Source organism: Ornithorhynchus anatinus, chromosome 18, assembly GCF_004115215.2.
Source record: "Ornithorhynchus anatinus isolate Pmale09 chromosome 18, mOrnAna1.pri.v4, whole genome shotgun sequence".
In the NCBI taxonomy this organism is placed as follows: domain Eukaryota; kingdom Metazoa; phylum Chordata; class Mammalia; order Monotremata; family Ornithorhynchidae; genus Ornithorhynchus; species Ornithorhynchus anatinus.
This window is the reverse complement of record NC_041745.1, coordinates 19,638,035-19,649,791: the sequence shown is the minus strand read 5'-3', so window position 1 is coordinate 19,649,791 and position 11,757 is coordinate 19,638,035. Positions and strand designations below refer to the sequence as shown.

The following is an 11,757-nucleotide window of genomic DNA, read 5'->3' as shown; positions in this document are numbered from 1 at the left end:
CCAGCTGGGCTGTTGAGTGGGAATATTCCTAGTATATTTCCTCATGCATTCATATTTATTATTCTCCACCCTATTTAATCCCTAAATAAAGAGAGACTTGCCAGAGTTTCAGAATCAGCATTTTGTCTTTTAGTTTGTCAAAGTTTGCTGTTTTTCTTAACTTTCATGAACTTTGAATCTCTTGGCTTTCTTTTGGTAAACCAATGTCTTGAAAGCTGTGAATAATTGTGTTAGATGGACTCTTTTCAGGCTTTTGTGGATTACATAGTAATATTACTTCATCTAAAACATTTAAAAAGATTGCCACCTTCTGAGGAATGTTTTCTAGATTTTTCTGTTTGAGCTCACAAAAATAATCCCAGTTAGGAACAGGTTTTGTTATCAGTTTTAATGACTTGGATGACACTTGCTGATTTATATCTGAATAGGAACTGGATCTACTTGTTTTCAACTAACTCCTGCTACCACGTTGTGTGTTTTTAGTCCTCTGCTCTTGGGTGTTTTATTTAATGATGAGTATCTTGTTTAAGAGATTTAATTATTTACAAAATGAGCCTTTCTGCTCACTCTGCCAGTGTTCTGTAATTTTCCCCATTGAAGGTGCTATCCTAACTACTCTAGTGTTAATGATACTCAGGTTCTGGCATTTCAGTGGCCCCTGCTGCCTCTTCTTCCCTTAGGCCAAAAGGAGACCAATTAACTTTTTTTCTCTCTCCCACTCTCTTCTGCCTTCCTTCTTTTCTCTCTCCATTGCAGGAAAAAGAGACAGCTTCCATCCTTGAAAGCAAGAGAAGTCCCTCTCCATTAAGTAATTAGTCTACCTGTCCTCAGGGACCCATTTTTATAGTAGGAACAGTATTTGTTGAGAGTCCCTGGGGTGCAGTATACTGTATTAAAAGCTTGGGGAAAAGTACGAGCAAAACAACGGACTCATCTCCTGCCCGTTTTAACGGTTTGGTTGGTCTTATTTTGTCAGGTGTCTTGGAGTCAAACATGAGATCAGTCAGAGCCTCAAGTCCAGCGTTTTTCAGTTGTGTTCACCCAAAGGGAAAATAGGGAAAAACATACATAGATTGTTTCTCTGTTATTGCAGCAGTACTCCTCCATGCAAAACAGTTTCTAGCCAACGCATATCATTTTTTCAGCAAAGAAATGGAAATGAAACCCCTGAGTACAATTAGCAGGAAGGAAAGTGTTTTAGGTCAAAAGGTAAATTCTCTTTGGCATTCCCCCTAGCAATGAATCATACCCCTGTGAACATCAGCATTTGACTGCACCATGGAGAGAAATGTGAGAAAGAGGAAAGGTATGAGCTTCATCAGAAAATATTTTGAAGCCTCATTTGAACATTTGCTCTGATATGAGCTGCATGGAGGACATCAATCCACTCACTCCTGCCCTCTAAGAGCTTATAAAATGGAATCATTCAACACCAACAATGTATGCAAAATGTACATTCATCTATTTGGATCACCGTAAATTCCAATTATGCCAAAAGTTTCCAATTCTGTTTAGAAGTTAGAGCATGCTTAAATTTTAGTGGATTTTCTATTGCAAATAAGATTTTACAATGCAAATTGCAATGCAGAGAGATGAAAAACCAAATGTAGGATACCCCCCAAGTATCTTTCCATGGAATATGCACACTGAGGATTATTCACTCACAGGACCTCCGACTCAAGCCCACAGGATAAGCTGCAGCCAACTCTAATGTATTGTACTCTCTCAATCTCTTAGTACATTGCATTCTGATGGTGACACCTGTTGTTGTGACTGTTGGGACTCTGGACACAAAGTCACTGGAGCATGACACTTCTCCTTCAGCCAGTTTTCTACAGCTCTTCCCATTCTCACTGCTGCTGTGTCTTTTATGAGGCTTTTCTTTTTTAACTGCTTCATCTCTCCTTATGTGCCCCTCTCCAACCCTCCCCCTCCTTAATCTTAGACTGTGACACTTTAGAGACTAGGCATTGCATCTTATCTTCGTTGGTATATTTTTCCCCCAGGGTTTAGTGCACTTCTTTGCAGAGTCTTTGCTCAATAAAAACTATGGAATAAATGAATGTATTTGCATCTAGAGTCACTTCCACCACCCCTTTCCAATGACCTTTTTAGTCCTGAGGTCGCTCAACTGGCTAATGTTTGGATTATTTGGGTTTTTTATTGTCTGTTAAAATGTCCCATGTAGGTGGAGAATTAGGATTTCACTAAAGTTGAAAAATTTCAAGCAAGGGAGGAATGAGTTGCCCTCAAACAGGAGTGACCAGAACCATGCAAAGCAGAAGAATAATCTTATAGTTTCTACATTTTTTTCCAGCTAATTCTATGATTTAAGGTCTTTTTGAAAAAAAAAATGTTTGATTGTTTCTTTAAACCACTGATTTAATCATGACTCTTTAAACTTGACTTTCCCTGAACTTCAGTGGTACCTTAGGAGAAAGGTGGCTCTTTTGGAAGAGGTATTTCAGGCCACAGGGAGACCATTTGCTGCACTGAAGTGATAATTTAATAAATGGCTCTCCAAGGTAATGCAGCAGCACTTCCCAAAATGTGTAATTTCCTCCCTGAGCAGAGCTCAGTGTACTTCATCAAACTATAATATTCAAATCACTCTTATCATGAGGACGATTAAGTCCATTAATATGGAACATCATAATCATGGGTGTCAAGAGGGGCAACCATCACCCATTCCTACAAGCATCCTGTTCCATGGTCAGAGTCAGATCACTGGGCTGGATCAACCACTATCTGATTCTGTAAAGACATTGTTAATGGTCTTATATTCTTATGTTGCAGGGAATGGCAAATGAGGCCCAAAGGAAGATAGAAACCCTCCCAGAGTTTCCAAATCCCTTCATTAGGAAGAGGTGCTAAAACTGCATCCCACAGAAGTTGATTTTTTTGATCTATTCTTATATATCCTTCCATCAGAGAGGGGTGAAAAAATGCAGTAGGGAGAACCTTGGTCAGTAAAAAGTGAGTTAGGAAGACTTTGGCAATATCCATTTAAGCATGATCACGCTTACTGCGAGGCTTATTCCCTAGAATGCATTTTCTAGTCCCCAGTTAGGCTCTCCTGAAAGCATCATATTTAAGAGCATACCTGGCCATCAAGAAACTTTTAAAAATGCCTACTCGCAGTGTTAATGTAAATTAATTCCAAAGAGAGTGACTTATTCCTCCTTGAAATCCTCATAAAGTCATAAATTAGTCCAGGAGGAGCTTAGATTTCACTGGATTCAAAACAGTTAAAAGATGGTTAATAATTGGTAACAAAGACACAGTTGCAGTTTACACATTTCTCTGTCTGATGGGAAACATTTCTATAGGAGGTAAAATGTGTCTAATCCATGTTGTTTTCCAGACCTGAATATCCTGTAATTTGAAAGGAGTCTCCAAGCAAGGTGTCCAGCAGTGATCCAGTTATAATAATAATAATTAATAATAATTATGGTATCTGTAAGTGCTTACTATGTGCCGGACACTGTACTGGGGTGGAGTCAAGCAAATTGGTTCACAGTCTCAATCCCCATTTTACAGATGAGGTAACAGGCACAGAGAAGTCAAACGACTTGCCCAAGATCACACAGCAGACAAGTAGTGGAGCCTAGATTACAACCCATTACCTTCTGACTCCCAGGCCCATGCTCTATCAGCTAGGCTATGCTGCTTCCCAGTTGCCAAGGAGAACTGAGGGTCCTGTGTCCATGTGGATATGAAAACAGAGAAGTAAGCAGAAACAGTGGAAAAATCAGTTTTTATGCATTTGTTAAGAAAAAAAGACTCTGCAGACTCTCTTTCCCATTAAGTGTAGTACTCAGCACATGACACCATCAAGGAGAAAAATCTTTTTTCTTAAAGAATTGCCTAGAATTGGTCTTGACTAGCAGAATCATTCACCATCTTGCCCTCTGACATGCTCTGGTTTGGGGCAGAGTAACCAATGGCCAGAGATTTCATGGGCCAACTGGATATGGACCTCTCATCAGGAAGGGTTTCTGACTGGTAACAACCCAATTGACTTGTTCCCTTTTAAGGTTTCTCACATTTTAGCTAGCCCATATGCTCACTGCAGAGGGTGGGTACACAAGAAGCAAAATAAAAGAATCCAGCATTTCTTTACAGAGATTGTACAGAGAAGGTTAGCACTGTTACTCTTCTGTGATAGTGGATTGTCTAAGTCGCAATTCAACAAAACATTGGGCCTCTCAAAAAGTAAAATAAAATAATTGAACATAGTATGTACCTTTCTTCAGTGATCCTGACTTTCACCTTGAGGGGAAGATAGTAGAAAGTTTCCCATTATCCATTTGACAAACCAACTCCTATTGCCGGGGCCTTATTGTTAGAGACTTGCCTAAAGAAAAAAACCTATTATAAGCCCACAGAATATTACACTGGTATGTAATCAATTAGTTAATTAAACAATGGTATTTATTGAGCACTCACTGGGTGCAGAGTATTGTACTAATCACTGAGAGCATACATTACAACACCGTTGGTAGCCAAATTCCCTGCCCCAAGGAGTTCACAGTCTCAAAGGGAATACAAGGATTAAAATGAATAAATAAATTATACATATAATAATGTTGGTACTTGTTAAGCATTTACTATGTACCAAGCACTGTTCTAAGTTCTAGGGTAGATAGAAGGTAATCAGGTTGTCCCATGTAGGGCTCACAGTCCTCATCCCCATTTTACAGATGAGGGAACTGAGACACAGAGAAGTTAAGTGCCTTTCCCAAGGTCACACAGCTGACAAGCGGCGGAGCTGGGATTAGAGCCTATGATCTCTGACTCCCAAGCCTGACCTCTTTCCACTGAGCCACACTGATTCTCAGAATAATGACGACGACATTTGTTAAGCATTTACTGTGTGCCAAGCACTGTTCAAATCGCTGGGGAGGATATGAGGTGATCAGGTTGGCTCACATGGGGCTCACAATCATAATCCCCATTTTACAGATGGGGTAACTGCGGCTCAGAGAAGTGAAGTGACTTGCCCAGTCACACAGTTGACAAGTGGCTGAATGGGGATTTGAACCCATGACCTCTGACTCTCAAGCCTGGGCTCTCTCCACTGAGACATGCTGCTTCTCTAACCTAAGTGAGGATAGGTTGAATATAATAATAATAATGGAATTTGTTAAGTGCTTACTAGGTGCCAGGCACTCTACTAAGCATTGGGGTAGATACAAGCAAATTAGGTTGGACACAGTCCCTCTCCCATATGGGGCTCAGAGTCTTATCCCCATTTTACAGATGAGGTACCCGAGGCACAAAGAAGTGAAGTGACTTGCCCAAGGCCAACCAGCAGGTAAGTGTCAGAGACAGGATTAGAACTCCTGACTTTCTGACTCAAGGCCCATGGCTATCTACTATGCCATGCTGCTCTTCAAATGCTTAAAGAGATGAGAGCCAGGTGCATGGATGTAGATGTATGTAGATGACTCCCTGGTTGTCAGCACAACAGGAGGAAATAGAGAGACAATACGGCAAAAAAAACCCTCCATTTCAAATGAAAGATTTGTCAAAATCTTAAATGCATTTTGTATAAATCTGAAGTCCCTTCATTTCAAAGAAGTTCCCTTTTGTCTTTAGGTCATAATTAAGTCTCAATCCCACCCTGCCTGCCCCTTTCAGATGCCTCTTACTAGTTTCAAATGCATGTTCCATATAAAAATAACTATGTTGAGTGCTCTTTTAATATTTTAGCACATTTTATTACATTATCACAGCATTACCTTTAATTTAAGTATGCATAATATCTATAGCCATCTGAAACTTCAAGGCAGATTTTTTCCAGAACACCTGAGAAATTAATGACACAGCAGCCAATATTTTCACTTAAATTATTTTTTTCATCATTTCAAATGATTCATTCTCCTCTCATTAGTAGGATTAATTTTCTTGCTTGATATTTTTCATGGAGTTTTTAAAGGTACATGTGAACAGTAAGTGAACTGGACATCTAGGGTTTTTTTGACATTTTTATATTTTATTATTTTATTATTCCTTCTCCTCTTTTTACAATGATTGATTTACGTTGATATTTTACATGGTATTATTAAAAGTCCCAATTTGGGTAATTAACCTGAAGTTCCACATTTATATTTTACAAGTGAGGAAATTGAAGCACAGATAAGTTAAATGACTTGCTCAAGATCTCACAGCAGCCAAGGGCAGGGCCATGATTAGAACTTAGGATCTCTGACTCCCAGGACTTTACACTAAGTCGAACATTTGAACCCTTCTGAAAGAATAGGCAATCTTTAGAATAGGCAAAGTTCTGAGAAACAGCCATCCCACTTTAGTAAAACTGCAAATAGATAAAACTTGTTGAAAGCAAGTGAAAAGGAAAGCAGAATATCTTCAAGGGATTTTTCTTTATTCATAAAAACATGCTGGAGGGAATTAACAAGATTCTGTATTATCATCTGACTACATGCATCAGAATGCATGTTTTCTAGCTCACCACCTGAAGTGATAATGCCTGATTCTTCTCAGGTTATAGTAGAGAATTCCTGATGAATCCTTCCCTACAGTGACTGGCTTGTTTCTGAGTACACACAAGCTAGTAGTGCCTAGTACACTGTTTAGTAGAGTGTTAAATATCTGTCCAGCAAGAAATGCCATGAAGGGACAGACAGAAAAATGCAAGTGTCCAGTTTGAGAAGAAATGTCACTATTCTCCTTTGCCAGAACTTTAGCTCAGGACCATAAGCATTAGCCTTCGGAGGTTCAAATATTACAAGTGGTTGTGATTTTAGTGGCATGTTGTGGGGTCTGCAGGTTCCTAAGAAACATACACAATTCAGGTGACATTTCAAGCAAGGCTCTGAAGTGGAAGGCAAATTTGGATGAGATATTTTGCCAAAGTGATATGTTAATAGCCTTGTCTGAGTGTTGGTCATTTAGAAGATTGGAAGTTAAGAAATTGGAAAGAAAGAAAGAAAAGAGAAAAAGAAAGAAAGACATTGTGTAGGGTGGGGAAGGGAAAAGAGAAGGATCAGGAAAAGAGAAGGATCACAGGAATGCTCCCTGGTATCCAAAGAGAGAAATAATGCACTAAATGATGCCCTACAGTCTAAAGCAGAAGTGACTAAATATGACTTACTGACAGCAGTGTATCTGAAGTCAACAGTAGAGAAAGCAATCAATAGTTCAATCAGTCATTGCTATTTAATGAGTGTTAACAGTGTACAGAGTACTGTATTAAGGGCTTGGGAGAGTACAGTATAACACTGTTGGTAGTCAGGTTGGAATGAGAAAAAAGAATTGTTCTTGGAGCTAAAGAACTCTTGTTCTCCCAAGATGAATGGAAGGATCTCCTCCCCCCACCATGTCTGATTTTCCCTTTCATTAGAGTGGCCATTTATTCATTCAATCGTATTTATTGAGTGCTTAGTGTGGGCAGAGCACTGTACTAAGCACTGGGAGAGTATGATATGACAATAAACACATTCCCTGCCCACAACAATCTGTTTTCATTTGTAGCAATAGTATACTTGTTAAGCACTTGTGTGTCAAGCACTTTTCTAAGCGATGGAGTAGATACAAATTAAGCAAGTGGACCCAGTCCCGGTCTTGTCTAAGTCTTGTCTTCTGCCGAGTCGTTTCCGACCCATAGCGACACCATGGGCACATCTATCCCAGAATGTCCCGCTCTCTATCTGCAATCATTCTGGAAGTGTATCTATAGAGTTTTCTTGGTAAAAAATATGGAAGTGGTTTACCATTGCCTACTTCTGCGCAGTAAACTTGAGTCTCCGCCCTCTACTCTCTACCATGCTGCTGCTGCCCCACCGGGTGAGTTTTGATGTAGCAGGTTGCCTTCCACTCACTAGCCACTGGCCAAGCTAGGAATGGAATGGGTAGGCCTCTGCTTGACTCTCCCTCCCATATCCAAGACCAGTAGACTACTGGAAACTCTCCAGGTGCAACTCTGAGAGGAACACAGTCTAAATAGTTGAGTTCAAATTAACTGGAATCTTCCAAGCCTGTCCCACAGTGCCTAAAATCTGGGAGCCAGAGGAGCTGGTTTCTATCCCTCACTCCTTCCACTTGCCTTCTGTGTGACCTTGGGCAAATCACTTAACTTCTCTTTGCCTTAGTTTCCTCATCTTTAAAATTGGGATTCAAAACCTGTTTGTCCTCCCATTTAGACTGTGAATTCCATGTTTGACAAAGACTGGGTCCTACCTAATCATCTTGAATCTACCCTAGAATTTAGTACAGTGCTTGGCATATTGTAAGCCCTAGCAAATATGATAATTACTATTATTAGTAAGAATAGTTAACTATTACTTCCTCACCAAGTTCTCCAATACAATTCTCCAATCCTCTACAATATCGCCAAGATCCGCCCTTTCCTCTCCACCCAAACGGCTACCTTACTATTACGGGCTCTCGTTATATCCCGGCTAGACTACTGTGTCAGCCTTCTCTCTGACCTCCCTTCCTCCTCTCTCGCCCCGCTCCGGTCTATTCTTCACTCCGCTGCCCGGCTCATCTTCCTGCAGAAACGATCTGGGCATGTCACTCCCCTTCTTAAACAACTCCAGTGGTTGCCTATCGACCTCCGCTCCAAACAAAAACTCCTCACTCTAGGCTTCAAGGCTCTCCATCACCTTGCCCCTTCCTACCTCTCCTCCCTTCTCTCTTTCTACCGCCCACCCCGCACGCTCCGCTCCTCTGCCGCCCACCTCCTCGCCGTCCCTCGGTCTCGCCTATCCCGCCGTCGACCCCTGGGTCACGTCCTCCCGCGGTCCTGGAACGCCCTCCCTCCTCACCTCCGCCAAACTGATTCTCTTTCCCTCTTCAAAACCTTACTTAAAAATCACCTCCTCCAAGAGGCGTTCCCAGACTGAGCTCCTCTTCCCCCTCTACTCCCTCTGCCATCCCCCCTTTACCTCTCCCCAGCTAAAGCCTCATTTTCCCCTTTTCCCTCTGCTCCTCCACCTCTCCCTTCCCATCCCCACAGCACTGTACTCGTCCGCTCAACTGTATATATTTTCGTTACCCTATTTATTTTGTTAATGAATTGTACATCGCCTTGATTCTATTTAGTTGCCATTGTTTTTACGAGATGTTCTTCCCCTTGACGCTGTTTAGTGCCATTGTTCTTGTCTGTCCGTCTCCCCCGATTAGACTGTAAGCCCGTCAAACGGCAGGGACTGTCTCTATCTGTTGCCGACTTGTTCATCCTAAGCGCTTAGTACAGTGCTCTGCACATAGTAAGCGCTCAATAAATACTATTGAATGAATGAAAGTTCCCGGTGTTCCCAAGGTCTAGTGTTAACACAGGTCCAATGTTATTTTCAGGCTAGCTGGACCATAAGTAATAATAATAATTGTACATTCCAAGCACTTAGTACCATGCTCTGCACATAGTAAGTGCTCAATACTATTGAATGAATGAAATATGGTATTTGTTAAGTGCTTACTATGAGACAAGCACTGTTCTAAACCCTGGGGTAGACACCAGGTAATCAGGTTGAGCCACATGAGGCTCACAGTCTTAATCCCCATTTTACAGATGAGGAAACTGAGGAACAGAAAAGTTAATAATAATGTTGGTATTTGTTAAGCGCTTAGTATATGCAGAGCACTGTTCTAAGCGCTGGGGTAGACACAGGGGAATCAAGTTGTCCCACGTGGGGCTCACAATCTTAATCCCCATTTTACAGATGAGGTAACTGAGGCAAAGATAAGTGAAGTTACTTGCCCACAGTCACACAGCTGACAAGTGGCAGATCCAGGCTTCGAACCCATGACCTCTGACTCCAAAGCCCGTGCTCTTTCCACTGAGCCACGCTGCTTCTCTAAGTGGCTTGCCCAAGGTCACACAGCAGACAAGCAGCAGAGCCGGGATTAGAACCCATGTTCTCTGATTCCCAAGCCCGTACTCTTTCCACTCAGCCAAGCTGCTTCTAACAAAGACAGTGCCCCAGCCTTCATCCATTTAGGACCTCAGTTAGGTCCTGTCTGGATCTGCTTATTCCTGGAAAAGGGACCTCCAGAAACTGATCTTTTGAATCTCCAAGAGGAGAAACTTCATCTCGGGGTACAGGTATACCATTATCAAACGAAAGAAGAAACTTGCTCATCACGCAAGGCTCTTTGATGAACTGGGAACTAAAGAGAGCAGTTTGAGAGGCATTTGTAAGTTTGGGATTTCTTATAAGGTGAGAATCACAAGTATGCAAAGGTATGCTTCTACCAAAAATTGCTGAAGTCCCCTAGCATATGGGGGACAAGTAAGATGCTTTATTAAAGAGGATCTGCCATGAACAATGGACCTGGTATATGGTCCCTTTAATGATTACTGAGAAAGATGACCTCATGTTTGGCAAGTAGGTCAAAATGGTATCCAAATGAGACAGTTCTGTCAGTGGTAACTACATAAAAATCATTTCTGTAAGGGCTTCACAGACTATTAAGGATAGCAGAACTCAATTTAATAGAGGTTCAAATAAAAAGATAAACAATAGTGATATCCTTATCAGGTGGGTGGCCCCAAGGACTTCTTTGATTTCTCCCTAAATTATAGATGCGGATCACTGTTTATTTTCATATCAGGCTGAAAGATTTAACATCATTACTCTGCAGAACATTGACCTAAACTTCTCCTATGTGGTGATAAGTAAATCGAATCTTCTATTAAGCGCTTAGTTCAGTGCTCGGCACACAGTAAGTGCTCAATAAATACGAGTGAATGAATGAATTAGATTTCTGAAAGCCACTTTGGGTGGCAGATTTGAAAGCTGATAGAGAGGTATTGGTGGGGACTTATGCCTTAGATATTTTCGTAACCAAACAACGCACATAATGATTTACTCCTTCTCCTGGTGTTATTTCCCCAAAGTAACCATGGGATGCCATGGCTACAGGCAAATGGAATTAGATTCTATTTTGTGTCTGATAGGTAGGTAATGTGCCCGGCCCCCAGCTGAGATGTACTCTGAACTTCTCTGCAATAAAAGTCCTTAAGCGAAAAGAGGAGTGCTGCAGTGGTGGGAGCTTTTACAACCAGACCATCTCATTTTTCAGCTCTCCTACAATCTAAATTTCATCTCTCTCAGGGACAACAGATTTATTACCCATTTTCCAACCTGAACAGGCCCTTTCTTGTCTCTTAAAAGAGCTGGGCATTGCAGGCAGCCAAAGAGTCAGTTTTCCTGAGAGGCCCGACTTTGCCCATGGTGGCATTAGGCCAGTGAAACATAAAGCTTGTTTCCTCCGCCCAGCACCTCTCCCCTTCCTGGAATCCTTTCCGTGCTGAATGCAGGTAAATTCCTCCATATGTGAAAGTTATTGAATGGAGCCACCAGCAAGAATCACCACAGGCAGGAAACAAGGGATAGGCTTAGGGATCTGTTTTATTTATCGGGTTCTTGGCTTTCAATTGACGGACTGCCATTCCCCCTTAGGTGGCTGCAAATTGCATTTGGGCTTGGCGTACATGAGGGGTTCTTTCACCTGGTCACTTTGAAATGGGTTTAAACCCATTTTTCAACAGTCATCTCTATAGCAGCACTTTGCAATATGTGTTATCTGGACCCTTTGGTCTGCTTAGCAGGGAAGATTCCCACATTATTCATTTTGCCCTTTTTCCAACCAGCGCAGCTAACTAAAATCTTCAGGCCTTCCACAGCCTTCTCTGTCACACTAGAGTGGCCTAGGTTGAAAAATGGACACTAAGAGAATCAAGGAGCTTAGGTCACTCTCCCAATTTGGAGGCTGGCTTGGAGAACG

The 11,757-nt window shown here is 41.6% G+C and overlaps 1 non-coding gene across 1 annotated transcript; it reads right to left on the bottom strand.

Moving 5' to 3' along the window:
• Positions 1 to 7,817: 7,817 nt before the first annotated feature.
• LOC114805509 lies at positions 7,818 to 7,955 on the bottom strand. The gene has a single exon (XR_003753483.1). It is a non-coding gene; the product is annotated as a small nucleolar RNA SNORA7 (small nucleolar RNA).
• Positions 7,956 to 11,757: the final 3,802 nt, after the last annotated feature.